This window comes from Gossypium hirsutum, chromosome A11 (assembly GCF_007990345.1).
Source record: "Gossypium hirsutum isolate 1008001.06 chromosome A11, Gossypium_hirsutum_v2.1, whole genome shotgun sequence".
Classification (NCBI taxonomy): Eukaryota; Viridiplantae; Streptophyta; class Magnoliopsida; order Malvales; family Malvaceae; genus Gossypium; species Gossypium hirsutum.
The window spans coordinates 106,874,371-106,890,006 of record NC_053434.1 but is presented as its reverse complement, the minus strand read 5'-3'; the positions used below and the strand labels follow the sequence as shown (position 1 = coordinate 106,890,006).

The following is a 15,636-nucleotide window of genomic DNA, read 5'->3' as shown; positions in this document are numbered from 1 at the left end:
CTAAATTGATTACACTAATTAATTTAAGACGTTGAAAATGAAGATATTTGGAAAATGTACTAATTACAACAAAATTAATTTTCCCCTTTTTTAAGATGTTGACTCTAATTTTTTGGACTAAATTGATTACACTAATTAATTTAAGATGTTGAAAACGAAGATATTTGAAAAATGTACTAATTAATTTTTTGGACCACATTAATTTCTTTGGACCACATTAATTTAAGATCTTGACTCTAATTATTGTATTAATAAAAAGACTCATTGGGAAAGACACTCATCCAATAAAATGAGAAATGATGTAATCAATTACACGGAAAAGGAGAATTAGGGTGTTTTTTTAATATGTCGGGGATGTTTTTTTAGCCAACCCTTTAAATTTAATGTAGTTAAAGTATTTTAATTATACTCTTCAATTTATAATAAAGGGTGATAATTAGAGATATAACATGAGATAATTAACATTATGATAGTGAAAATATAATTTCACCATTTTAGTATCCTATATCTTTATAATTTGTAAAGGACTAAATCAAAATTTTATCATTTTTAGGGAAAGGAAACTGCAATTTTACCTTTATTAATTTAAAATTTTAAAAAATTTAAAGGGCATTAATAAAAATATTTCCATTTTAGAGGGGGCCGAGGCCCCTGCGACCCCCTAGTTACGCCCATGTACCAAATATGTATGATAAAGAGAATTCATTGCAATTACATGAGAGTGTAATTACAAGTCTAGTATTATATTTTCTTGCAATTTTTTTATGCTATCCAAACATACTCTTAGTATTTTTCTAACTAAAAAATTTAAAAATTTATATATAGAGATATAATAATAGGATTAATATTTGGTACACTATTAGTGGAGTTTTTAGACTCCACAAGTAGGGTCAGGGGGTTAACAAGTGTCTTATGGGTCGTCTACTAAAATATTAAAAAAAAAGAGATGCATGACAATTTTTAAAGCTGTTGTGAAATAAAAAAAGTATATTGTCAGTGCACCAAATACTAACCCATGACAATAATTAATAATAAAAGGTTTTTTTTTGGCATCCCCTCAAAGTAGGTTTGGACGGAGAGTTTTAGAGATTTTTAAAATGTTAGCATTTTAGAATTTATCAACTTAGGATGCTAACAATTGTAATTACTCTCTTTGGATAAATAATTGTTTAAGAAAAACTTAGTTTATTGAGATTTTACAAATTATAAATAATTATAAAAAGAATAATGTTATTAAAAGCAAATAATATAAAAAATTCAATATGAATATTAATATATTTGTAAAATTTTATAAATATTTTTAATAAAATAAAATTTAAAAATATAATAGAATTAAATAAAAATGATTTTGAAGTAAATTTTTTATTTTATGGTGGGAGAATGCGTATTGAATGAAATAAAATTATGAAAAATTATTTCTTATGTGGAATTTAAAAAAGAAAATTGATCAACTCAAATCTCTCATTGAAATTTCTCACAAGTTTCAAAATTCTCCAATTTTTTTATCCAAATAAGGAAAAGTATTTTTTAGAAATTTGAAAACCTTGATATAAATGAAATTCTTCCTTCAAATTTCTACTTCAAACACACTCTTATTTCATCTATATGCTAGTGTCACAAGGTTAGAGCTTTAGTCTCGCAATCCGCATGTTTCAAATTCCTAAATCTCGAAAATGAGAATTCTTAATGGAAATTCTCTAAAGCACTGAAAGTAAAGCGAAAACAACTCAAAGACAAGGATTCAACAAGAGAACAAAAAAGCTACAGGAAAGTAATAGCACACCAAGTATTTGAGTAAATGCTCTCAAAAGTATTTGATTACTTTCAATGACATGATTACAAATGAGGGGGAAATTTTCTATTTATAGTTGAACTCCCCCAAATCCAACAATACATTTTAATATTAGTTTCTATATTTACCATGACAACCCTAGTTTCCTTTAAGTATTTCACTAGGCCACCAAAGCTTCAAATAGATGGGCTTCTCCAAATGTTCCACGTGTAATGCCCTAAAATTCTTATTTTTATTTCTGTTAAAATGTGACAAAATCTGTAACTACTTTAGTGGTTAAGTGTTTTAGGTGTGTGTGGGAGGTCCCAAGTTCAAGCCTTATCTTGGGTGAATTTTTGTCTTTCTCTGAATAAAGCCTTAACCTTACTAAAATGGTTTAAGTTTAATTGGTTGTAGAAATATATCAGAATCGATTTGTTGGTTTGGAGGAGTGTTGGTTTGTTGGAGGTTTTGGGTTCGAATTCTTCTATGAGCAATGGAGTTTTATTTTTGTTCGGCTCTGCATAGGAGTTCCAGTGGTAGTAGGATTCTGAGTAGTGGGTGGTTGAGAATGAGTGATTAGTGGGGATTAATCAATATTAGTTTTTATCTTTTGTTTCAAAAAAAATCTAGTTTCTCTCTCCTACCGAAATTCTACTCAAAATTTTTGACATTCTTTCTTTCCCTCTGTCGTTTTTCTTCTTTTTCTTTTTCAAACACAGTAATTTTTTTTCTCTCTTTGTTAATCGTTTTGGAAAAAAATCATGTGTTCTTATCACAGGAGTTTGGATTGTACTTCTCATTGGTAAGTGTTAGCAAGTTCTGCTGATGAGGATGCCTTTGCCTATTCTTTTAAGCCTTCTCAAATCCTCTGTTAATTTTGTGCTTATGTTTTAACAGTAGCAAATCCAGTGAATAGGGATTTCTCTCATGTGGAATCGTGATCGAATTGTCGAGGTAACTAAGTAAGTGTTGGATTTTGGTATTGGTTTTGTAGTTTCGTTTAGTCGTAAATTAAATCTGACTCTAAGCATTGGGTTTTCGATTTTTAGGTTTTCGAAGGCTCGGGAGTGTTTTCATTGCGAAACAGTACCAGGTGTGTACCCGAAAAATAGAAAAACGGGATTCAGCGAAAGCTGAAAAACCCAACTGTCGACGCCATATGGGCGAGACAACACGACCATGTGATTGACGAAGGCCAGGCTGTATATAAGACACGGCCTTGTGATGGCCGGGGTGTGGCTGTATGGGCCACACAAGCTAAACTGAACTGGGCATGTTGGCCACACTGGTGTGTGGACCCACACGGGTATATGAAATTTGGGCCAGACCGTGTGATCCAGACGGGCCAAGGCCAATCTGGGCGTGTGGGCCACACGGGCGTGTCAGACCACAAGGGCAAACCACATGGGCGTGTGGGCCCATTTAGCTAAGATGTTTCCTAGGGTTGCACGGGTCACCCAAGTCGACTGTAAACCTACTGTAGGGTCAGTAAGCGCTACTTAGACCCTAAATCGTGTGATCTGAATATGCAATGTATGTATTGAGCATGTTAAACTTATGCATATTTATTGATCTGTATGTATGACTGATAACTTAATCTTAGCATGTAAGTATGTATTTTTGTATGTCTGTATTGAGCATGTTTAGTTGCATCTGCATTGAGGTGTGATAACTGATTATTGGAGGAAGTGTACTGAAAGGCTTCCATGCCTATTATCTGGCAGCTCAACTGCAATATTACTAATATGTGCCATATTCAGTACGACTTAGTGTGTAGAGTCGGGTAGGTGTTTTAAATCCCACATGGTGTGTAAGGATGGTCGGAGATGGTATGTATAGGCTGGTAAGTAGGATCTTGATTTCTGTTACTGTATGTATACTGTATCTGAGATGGGCTAAGGCCTAAACTGTATCTGGATCTGTAATGGGCTTAGGCCCTAGACTGCATTTGACTATAACTGTTGTTTGACTGTATGCATGTCTTCTATGGGGATTATACATTGAGTTTACGTAAACTCACCCCTTTTTGTTTTATCTGTACAGGTAATCCCCAGATTTAGACAGATCAATACGGCGGAGGACCTAACGGTGACCACATGTCTATTGAACTGCTTTAATTTTATTTATGATTTCTATTTCCTACTTTTGGTGTAATTTGAGACTTTTGGATTGTTGCCTTTATTTTACATTTTAACTATTTTTGTGGAGTTTTAAACTGCAAAACTCAATTAAATCTCAGTTTAATTAAAAATAACATTTTCCTAAACATGAACGATTTTCTTAAAAAAATCACGGTTTTAAACGCTTCCACTATAGGATATGTTTTTAAACGAATCCAATCAACGAGGAAATAATTTTTTAAATTGACAAGAGATAAATAAAAGCTAATAAACGAAAACAGTTTTAACTTGTTAGATTCAATTTCAAATTCCATTCCATATGACATCGCCAAATTCGACCATAATGTCTAGGTCGAGTTTGGGGTGTTACATTTAGTGGTATCAGAGACAAATTACAAAACTCGGCTGTGGATTTTGGGTTTTAAAACTTGGTTTTTAAAGAACCGATTTTCAAATAATTTGAAATGATTTGACTGAGAATGTGGTACACCAAGTCTCTAGCGCCGATCCTATAAGTAATTTGATAAACTGTTATGCTATTATAGATAGTCTGTTCTGAAAACACTTTAGTTAGTGTATACTGAAACTATAGTGAAACTGAAACTGATAGAAACTATACTTGCTAAAAACAAACTCTGAATTTATGATACTACTTTACATAAAACATCTGTTAATAAATACTGAAACAGTAATTAATTCATAAAATTCATAATACGAATAAATCCAAATAGACGTGAGCACACGAGATATCCGTGGACGTGGTACTAGATGTCGAGGTAGAGGCCGTATGGGGGCTCGAGCTGAGTCCTCTTCACTGGGCAGCATACCGAACCTAGATATGAGTGAGACACTGGTGTCACATGCTACTGAGACTAGGTCTCAAGATCGCATGGCTGGGGACGACGCATTGTCCCAAGCTATGTTAAAGATACTGGAGAGGGTTGCTGGGCCCAACACGGGATCTGAAGGCCGAGGGTTGGTTACCGAACGACTTCGATCCAATGAAGCTGAACTTTTTAGGGGTGTCACTAGAGTCGCCCCTAATGTGGCTGAGTACTGGATAGAGGTTACTAGGAGGATAATGGATGATTTGAACTATACCCCTGACCAGTGATGGCTGACTGCTAAGGAGGGCACACAACCCGATTGTCTATCTTGGGAGTTTTTTAAGTCTGCTTTCCAAGGGAAGTATGTAGGAGCCAATTACATCGATGGTCATAGGCGTGAGTTTCTGAACCTCACTCAGGGAGACCAATCAGTGGCTGAGTATGAGGTCGAATTTTTTAGACTAAGCCACTACACGTGAGGTATGGTGGCGTCTGAATATGAGAGATGTGTCTGTTTTGAAGATAGCTTTAGGGATAATCTGAGGGTATTGATAGCTCTGCAGAGGGAGCGAGAGTTCTCCGTTCTAGTAGAGAACACGAAGATCACAGAAGAGGTTCAGCGTGCTGAGCACCAAAATAGAGATCGTGAGAGGGGTAAGAACAAGAAGGATTTGGAGCCCTTGAGTTCGGTACAGACGTTTAAGAAAAAGGACAAGACTGATAGGCCGACTAGAGCTCGGCCCTCTGTTGCTTCTACTGGATTGCAGCTGTATGTAGATTATGGTAGATGCCATCAGGGTAAGTGTTGGAGGAGGACTGGAGCGTGTTTGAGGTTTGGGTAATTGGAGCACTGCATTCGAGAGTGTCTGCTGAGGGCCAATCAGGTGTAGGCTCCGGGTTCTAGTACTGCGCAGCCACAAAGGGTAGTTCAGCAGCCACTGAAGGGCCGTGGTTAGGCTAGGGATGGTAACTGTAGGGGCCTTGGACAGAGAGCACTAGGCAGAGGTGCTGGACAGACTGAGGCAGTGATAAACCGTAATTTATACATATTTTTACCCCATGCCTAATGTATTTATGGATGGTTTCTCCTTATATTTGGTCAATTTGATGCTTCTAATCCTTTAATTTCATGTTTTATACTTAGAAGAGCATAGGAGAGTAAAAAGAGCGAGAAACGGGCAGAAAACGGAGAAAATGAACCCACATGGAAAAACAACACGACCTGAACTTCTTCACACAGGCGTGTCACACGGTCGTGTCAATTTGGCAGGATCGAAGCATGACTTACACGGGTGGATCACACGCCCGTGCCCATTTAACAGCCTTGGCCACGACCTTCAGTAATCGCACACGGGCGTGTCCCTTTCGAACCCAAGTTTAGTCCAATTCGGAAAAGGCCAATTTTGAGGGCTCTTAGGCATTCCAAAGCCTATTTAAACACTTGAGGAGGCACTTAGGAAAGGGGATGCAGAGTAGGAAGCAAGGAATTACCCAATGAAAGCCGATTGATCATCTCAAAAGGTGGATTCATCATCAAGACTAGAAATCTCCCTTCAAGTTCCTTCAGGAGTTTTGGGTTTTCTTATGTTTTGTTATCTTTATGCTTTTGAGATGTTTTCTTTCATAAGTATGAACTAAACCCCAAAATACCTAAGGGGAATGAAACGTAAGACAAATCTTGTTATTATTTTCTGAATTGTATGATAAATATTTGACTTATTCTTAATTATGTGTTCTTAATTCTTGTTTTGATATTCCAAGATATTGATTCAAGTTAAGCTTTTATTCAGAAGAGGAATAAACCCTATCTAAGAGTAAATTTGTCATAATTAAGCGGAGTTGATTGCGCGCCTAGAGATAGGGTGACAAAATTTTACCGGATTAGGGTGAAACCTAATAAGGGAATCTATAGATCGAGTTAATGCAATTCTAGGGTGTTAATTAGAAAGAGATTTCAATTATTCAACCTAGGGTTAGACGTTATTAGTCTCGAGAGAGATAATAATATAACTTAGGGTTTCTACGGATCAAATCAAATGAATAAATCGTCTGATTCAGAGTTAAATAACAAGTGAAGTCTAGGTGGATTTGTCCTTAAGTATTGTCTCAATCAATCGAATTTTCCTAAAAGTATTTTCCCAAGTTTTTCTTTCTGTGCATTCTTAGTTAGTAATTAGTTTAGACAACCAAACCTCTTAAATTTTAGGCTAGATAATAAAAAAGAAGTAAATACTAGTACTCATAGTTCCTTTGGGTTCGACAATCCGGTCTTGCTGAACTATACTACTGTTCGATAGGTACACTTGCCTTAATCGTGATAATAAGTTAGTCTCAAGAACGTTTCATTTATAAATCTTTAAAACTTGTTACGAATATCATGCATCAAGTTTTTGGCGCAGCTGCCCGGGAACTAGGATATTAGGAAAACTCACTTTTTATTACTTTAGCCACTTTACTTTTATTACAATTTAAATTTTTATTTTCTTTTCTATTTTTTCTCTTATTTCCTTCTGACATGTTTTTCTCGTTTATGACTAGAAGAAACCCATCAGGACCACAACTTTTTGATGGTGAGATCGACCGCATAGTTCGCAGAAACCGGAGAGAAATAAGGCGAAGTTTAAGATACACAGAAGACGAGCAAGAGGGCGATACTTCAACCACATCCGAGGAGATGGCTGAAAACCAAGAAAATCTGCTACCTTCTGCGATTGCTGTTAATCAGAATCCTGCTTCGCGCACTATGTATGATTATGCTAAACCTTCTTTAACAGGAACTGAATTGAGCATAGTTAGATCGGCTGTAGCCGCAAATACTTTTAAACTGAAACCTAACACAATTCAAATGATACAACAATTTGTTCAGTTTGATAGTTTGCAGGATGAGGATCCCAACGCTCACTTGGTAAACTTTTTGGAACTATGTGATACATTTAAAATTAATGGCGTTTCTTATGACGCCATTCGTCTTCGATTATTCCCTTTTTTATTTAGAAACAAAGCTAAACAGTGGTTGAACTTGTTGCCACGGGGGTTAATCACTACTTGGGACAAATGACCTAAAAGTTTTTATTAAAATATTTTTCGTCTGCTAAAATGGCTAAATTACGTAATGATATTTCTTCCTTTATGCAGATGGATTTAGAAACACTCTACGATGCATGGGAGAGATACAAGGACTTCTTGAGAAGATGCCCTCACCATGGGTTACCGCTTTGGCTACAGGTTCAAACCATTCATAATGGCTTGAATCCTTCGACTCGACAAATGGTTGACGCAGCTGCTGGTGGAACCATCAATAATAAGACACCTGAAGATGCCTATGAATTTATAGAGGAGATGTAACTATATAACTATCAGTGGCAAGTCATGAAGACAAAGCCAACAAAAATAGCCGGCGTTATAATGTCGATACTGTCACCATACTCTTTAATCAGGTAGAACTCTTGAATAAGAAAATTGATGGTTTCCTTAGTTCTTCATAGGTTCACCCAGTAATGCAATGCGAAGCAAGTGGAGGTGGATCAAGCAGTTCAAAATACCCACCTTATAGCCACAACATGGAGAACGAACGGTTAAATTACATGGGTAACAATCCTCAATCTCAAAACAATCCCTATAGCAATACTTACAATGTAGGTTGGATGAACCACCCTAATTTTTCATGGGGAGGCTAAGGGAATCAGAGACCACCACCTTCAAGCTTCCAACAACCACCCTACCAACAAGAGAAAAAAACCAAACCTTGAGGAGATGCTAACAAAATTCGTCTCAGTTTCAGAAACTCATTTTCAGAATACCGAGTCCGCACTCAAAAATCAACAAACATCAATCCATGGGCTCGAAACTTAGATTGGACAGCTCGCCAAATTGATTTCCGAACGACCACAAGGTAGCCTGCAAAGCAACACTGAATCTAACCCAAGGGAGCAACTCAACGCGATTGCCATTCAAGATGAGGAAGGGCTAGTTGCAGAACCAAGGCCAGAAACAGGGGCAAGCATAGGTAAGGATGAGGTCGGCAACAATGAGCCAAAGTCGGTGATTACAGAATATAAACCTCGTGTGCCATACCACAATGCGACAAGGAAAGACCACTCAGACGAACAATTTGGTAAATTCTTTAAACTTTTAAAGAAACTACATATTAACTTACCGTTTATTGAAGCCCTTTCGCAGATACCAAATGCAGTCAAGTTTTTATAAGAGCTTCTAGCAAAAAAACGGAAGTTAGATGAAGCATCGCATGTGGAGCTGAACGTGATCTGCTCAGCCATTCTACAGAATAAGCTTCCTATCAAACTAAAAGATCCAGGGAGTTTACAATTCCTTTTTTAATTGGTAGTTTAGATTTTAAGAATGCGTTGGCTGATTTAGGGGCTAGTATCAATGTTATGCCTTACAAATTATTTAAGCAACTAGGTCTAGGGAAACCTCAAAAAACTAGGATAAACATTCAATTAGCATATAAAACTATCTAATTTTCTAGGGGTATTATTGAATATGTACTAGTTAAAATTAACAAATTTATATTACCAGTTCATTTCGTAGTTCTAGACACAGAGGAGGATAACAACGTCCCCTTAATTTTAGGAAGGCCCTTTTTAGCGACCGCCAGAACAATTATTGACGTTGGCACAGGTGAACTCACACTTCGTGTGGGAGACGAAACAATCACCCTTCAAGCCCGTAATTCGAATAACACATCAAAAATCAAAGGTGATTGTACAAATCATTTGGCTAAAACTAACCATATAATGCAACATTCTTTGCAAAAAACAGGTTTGAAGAACATACATAAGCCAAGCAACAACAAAGAACCTATCCATGAAGAACGAATGTTACAAATTGAGGAGCTAGATGAATGGCGAACACATAAACCGGAAAAACACGATAAACCAAAACCACGCCATGAGGAGCTTAATTCCTCTAAAAATCAACTTAAAATTGGAGATAATGTACTACTCGATGCAACAGATCCTCGAATCGCCACTTCTGAACCAAATGAAGAAACCCTCTTACGGTAATTAGTATTTTTCCATACGGTACGGTCGAGGTAAACCACTCCAAATTTGGTACGTTCAAGGTAAATGGTACTCTCCTTAAACCTTATGTTGATAAAATTGATAGCAGGGATGAGGAGTGTAAACTCCTCGATTCACCATGATCACGCACCAGAGAAGTAAGTCGAGCTTAGACTATAAATAAGCGCTTCTCGGGAGGCAACCCGAGCACTAACAGTATTAATTTCTTTAAATTTGAGTTTTTAATGTCTAACGTATTAATTTATTTAAATTTAAGTTTTTAATGTCTAACGTACTAACTGAATCATGGTATATAGATTCTCTAAATACCACACGGCCAGACACACGGGCGTATCTTAGGTCGTGCGAAAACAGGGCAAAATTTTTCCAACACAGGAAGCGATAAAGTTACCACGGCAGTGCTACATGGCCGTGGACGAACCTGCCAAACTAGCACGGGCATGCGACACACCCGTGCCTATCATCCATGGGCGAACCTATCAAGTTAACACGGGCATGGGAGAAGCGAACCAAGCGAGACACGACTGCGTGACACGGGCGTGGGCCGAATGCCAGACGCGCCCATATTCAAAATTCACGAAACACATGGGCAAAAATTATGGCACACGGGCGTGTCCCATAGCCGTGTGACCTAAAATCTTTAAAACCCCTCACTATTCATCATCTCCCTCCCCAAAAATCCCTAACCCTAGCCGCTGCAACTCCACACACTCTACCCCCACACCCGTGCGCCGCCTACAACACCGATTTCGACACCCCAAGTTCCTTCTTTTTGCATTTGTTTACTCTTTTCTCTCTATTTTCTCTACATATATTACTTATTTCATGATTTCTTTGCTATATTGAACTATTTTTGAATATTCATAGTTAGAATAATAGAATACTAACTGAATCATGGTATACAGATTCTCTAAATACCACACGGCCAGGCACACGGGCGTACCTTAGGTTGTGCGAAAATAGGGAAAAAATTTTCCAACACAGGAAGCGATAAAGTCGCCACGGCAGTGCTACATGGCCGTGGACGAACCTGCCAAACTAGCACGGGCATGCGACACACCCGTACCTATCATCCATGGGTGAACCTATCAAGTTAACACGGGCATGGGAGAAGCGAACCAAACGAGACACGGCTGTGTGACACGGGAGTGGGCCGAATGCCAGACGCGCCCATACTCAAAATTCACGAAACACATGGGCAAAAATTAGGGCACACGGGCGTGTCCCATAGCCGTGTGACCTAAAATCTTTAAAACCCCTCACTATTCATCATCTTCCTCCTCAAAAATCCCTAACCCTAGCCGCTGCAACTCCACACACCCTACCCCCCACACCCGTGCGCCGCTTACAACACCGATTTCGACACCCCAAGTTCCTTCTTTTTGCATTTTTTATTCTTTTCTCTCTATTTTCTCTACATATATTGCTTATTTCATGATTTCTTTGCTATATTGAACTATTTTTGAATATTCATAGTTAGAATAATAGAATACTTTTGCTCTTTATAATAATTATGTCATTTTAGTTACCACATTATGTTACACTCTTCCATTTTTCTTGTTTCCATGAAATTTATGCTTACACACATGCATCCATTCATTAGATATTCCTGAAACATGATTTTCATAAGTCATATTTTCATAACTTGATATATTTACTTTAATTATTTCAAGTTTTATATATTAATATATAGCCTTGATTTTTCGTACTATTCTTGGGGCATATTGATTGAACTTCGATTTTTCAATACAGGTAAAATGCCATCCTCACGTGGTAAGAAGACTGTTGTTCCTGCCTCAAAGAAGCGAAAAAGAGCAGCGTGTCTCCATGGGGAGCACCAGTTCTGTTTGTTAAGAAGAAGAATATTACCATGAGAATGTGTATAGATTATCGGCAGTTGAACAAGCTGACCATTAGGAACAAGTATCCACTTCCGAGGATCGACGACTTAATTGATCAGTTCCGAGGGGCTTTTATATTCTCTAAGATTGATCTTAATTCAAGGTATCACTAGTTGAGGGTTAAAGAAGTGGATGTGCATAAGATTACCTTTAGGACTCTGTATGGGCATTACGATTTCCTAGTTATGCCTTTTGGGTTGATGAATACACCGACCGCATTTATAGATCTGATGAACCGGGTGTTTCAACCCTATCTGGATCATTTTTTTGTGGTATTCATCAATGACTATTAATTTATTCTAAGACTGAGGATGAACATGACGAGTAGCTTAGAGTGGTTTTTCAGATTTTAAGGGAAAAGTAGCTCTATGCTAAATGTAGTAAGTACGAAATTTGGTTACGAGAGGTCACATTTTTAGGACACGTGGTTTCTGTTGTGGGGATCCGTATCAATCCTCAAAAGATTAAGGTTATACTAGATTGGAAACAGCCTAAGACTGTGTCTGAGATCCGCAGTTTTTTGGGTCTGACAAGATATTATCGGCAGTTTGTAGAAAGTTTTTCACTAATTGCAGCACCCTTAGTTAAGCTGTTACGTAAGGGTGTTCCATTTGTTTAGACTGATGTACAATAGGAGAGCTTTGAGAAGCACAAGACTGTTCTAACTGAGGCTCCTGTTCTGATATAACCTGAACCTGAAAATGAGTTTGTAGTTTACAGTGACGCGTCGCATGTGAATTTGGGTTGTATTCTGATGTAGGATAGTAAGGTTGTGGCATATGCGTCTCGTCAGCTCAAGAGGCATGAGGCAAACTATCCGACGCATTATTTTGAATTGGCCACCGTAGTATTTGCTTTGAAGATTTGGAGAAACTATTTGTACGGTGAGAGGTGTATTACCTACACTGTTCATAAAAGTCTTTAGGTACCTTCTGACTCAGAAAGAGTTAAATCTTAGGCAGCGTAGATGGATTGAGCTACTTAAGGACTATGACTGTACTATTGAATACCATCTTGGCAAGGCTAATGTGGTGGCCGATGCGTAGAGCCGTAGAGCGATGACTGATCTGAGAGCGATGTTCGCTCGACTTAGTTTGTTTGACTATGAAATTTTGTTGGTTGAACTATAGGTCAAACCAACTTGGATAGGACAAATTCGGGATAAGCAGTTAGAGGATGAATCATTGGGTCTTCGGTTTTATAGGTTGAGAGTGGCAGCACTACAGACTTTGGGCTGTATAATGATGGGGTACTCTATTTTCGTGGTCGGATTTATATACAGAGTGATATTGATCTAAGGCAGTCTATTCTGAAAGAGGCACATAGTAGCCCTTATGCTATACATCCAGGTAGAAATAAGATGTACCGAGATCTTCGAGAACTATACTGGTGGCGGGGATTGAAACGAGAGGTTACTGATTTTATGGCACGATGTCTAACATGCCAGTAGGTTAAAGCTGAGCATCAGTTACCTTCGGGTTTGTTACAGCTGGTTAAGATTCCACTATGAAAGTGTAACCGAGTAACGATGGACTTTGTTAGTGGGTTACCTCTAACTCCCATAAAGAAGGATTATGTTTGGGTTATCATGGATTGATTGACCAAGTCTACGTATTTTATTCCGGTTAGGACCGACTATTCTCTTCAGAAGTTGGCGAAGCTCTACATCTCTGAGATAATAAGACTGCATGGGGTACTGGTCTCAATCATTTCTGATAGGGATCCTCGTCTCACGTCTCGGTTCTAAAAAAGTTACATGAGGTTCTGGGTTCAAGATTGGACATCAGTATTGCGTTCCATCCATAGACCGATGGTCAATATGAGAGGGTAATTCAGATACTGAAGGATATGTTGAGGAGTTGTTTTATAATTTTTGAGGCAGTTGAGAGGATTATCTACCACTAACGGAGTTCACCTATAATAATGGTTTCTAGTTGAGTATTCATATGGCACCTTACGAGGCTCTGTATGGTCGTAAGTGTCGTACTCATTTGTGTTAGACTGACTTGGGTGAACGTCAAGTATTAGGTCTTAAGTTGGTTTCCAAGATTAAGGATAAGGTTTGACTGATTAGGGATCATCTAAAGGCAGCTTCTGATAGAAAGAAGTCCCATGTCGATTTGAAGTGGCGTGAGATTGAGTATTCTTAGGGGACTTCATGTTTCGTAAGGTCACATCACAGAAGAAGGTTCTGAGGTTCGGTCACAGGGGTAAATTAAGCGAGTAGGACCGGTCACTTATCAGTTAGATTTACCTCTAAAGCTAGACTGTATTCATGACGTATTCCACGTCTCGATGTTGAGGCGTTACCGCTCTAATCCTACTCATATTATCCCTGTTAATGAGATTGAGTTTAGGCCAAATTTGACTTTTGAGGAGGAGCCGGTTCATATTCTAGATCGCGATGTAAAGGTTATTCGAAAGAAGTCTATCCCTTTAGTGAAGGTGCTGTGGCAGAACCATAATACTGAAGAGGTCACGTGGAAGCCTGAGGATGCAATGCGTCAGGAGTATCCTCATCTGTTCTGATCAGGTAAATTTCGAGGCCGAAATTTTCTTTTAGGGGGTAGAGTTGTAATGCCACAAAATTTTTATTTTTGTTTCTATTAAAACGTGACAAAATTTGTGTCTACTTCAGTGGTTAAGTGTTCTGGGTGTGTCTGAGAGGTCCTAAGTTCAAGTCTTATCTTGGGTGAATTTTTGTCTTTTTCTGAATAAAGCCTTAACCGTGCTCAAAGGGTTTAAGTTTAATTTGTTGTAGAAACATATCAAAATGGTCATGCTGGTCTGGTGGTTAGGATGAGTGTTGGTTTGTTGAAGGTTTTGAGTTTGAATCCCTGCGCGAGCAAGGAAGTTTTATTTTTGTTCAACCTTGAGTAGGAGTTCCAATGGTAGTAGGATTCTGAGTAGTGGGTGGTTGAGGATGAGTGATTAGTGGGGATTAATCAAAGTTAGTTTTTATCTTTTGTTTAAAAAAAATCTTGTTTCTCTCTCTTACCGAAATTCTATTCAGAATTTTTGACATTCTTTCTTTCACTCTGTCATTTTTCTACTTTTTCTTTTTCAAACACAGTATTTTTTCTCTCTTTGTTAATCGTTTTGGCAAAAATCATGTGTTCTTATCGTAGGAGTTTGGATTATACTTCTCGTTGGTAAGTTGTAGTAAGTTCTGCTAAGGAGGAAGCCTTTGTCTACACTTTTAAACCTTGTCAAATCTTCAGTTAATTTTGTGCTTGTGTTTTAGCAGTAGCAAATCCAGTGAATAAGGGTTTCTCTCGTGTGGAATCGTAATCGAATCATTAAAGTAACTGGGTAAGTATTGGATTTCGGTATTGGTTTCGTAGTTTTGTTTTAAATCTGACTCTGAGCATTAAGTTGTCGATTTTTTGGTTTTGGAAGGCTCGGGAGTGTTTTCGCTACGAAACATTGCCAGGTGTGTACTCAAAATGCAGAAAAATGGTATTCAGCGAAAGCTGAAAAACCCCATGTCGACGCTACACGACCGTGTCATCAATGAAGGCTAGACCGTGTGCAAGACACGACCGTATGATGGCCGAGGTATGGCCGTGTGGATCATACGGGCTAAACTAAACTGTACGTGTAGGCCACACGGGCGTGTGAAATTTGGGCCTGGTCGTGTGATCCACACGGGCCAAGACCAATCTGGGTATGTAGGCCACACGGGCGTGTAAGCCCACACGGGTAAACCACATGGGCTTGTGGGCTTATTTAGCTAAGATGTTTCCTAGGGTTGCACGGGTCGCCCAAGTTGACTGTGAACCTATTGTAAGGTCGGTAAGCACTACTTAGACCCTAAATCGTGTGATCTGAATATGCAATGTATGTATTGAGCATGTTAAACTTATGCTTGTTTACTGATCTGTATGTATGACTGATAACTGAGTCTTAACATGTAAGTATGTATTTCTATATGTCTGTATTGAGTATGTTTAGTTACATCTGCATTGG

General features: G+C 38.2%; 1 non-coding gene across 1 annotated transcript; it reads right to left on the bottom strand.

Moving 5' to 3' along the window:
• Positions 1-7,823: 7,823 nt before the first annotated feature.
• LOC121210397 (small nucleolar RNA R71) lies at positions 7,824-7,930 on the bottom strand. Its single transcript, XR_005905510.1, has one exon. It is a non-coding gene; the product is annotated as a small nucleolar RNA R71 (small nucleolar RNA).
• Between the last annotated feature and the right edge of the window lie 7,706 nt (positions 7,931-15,636).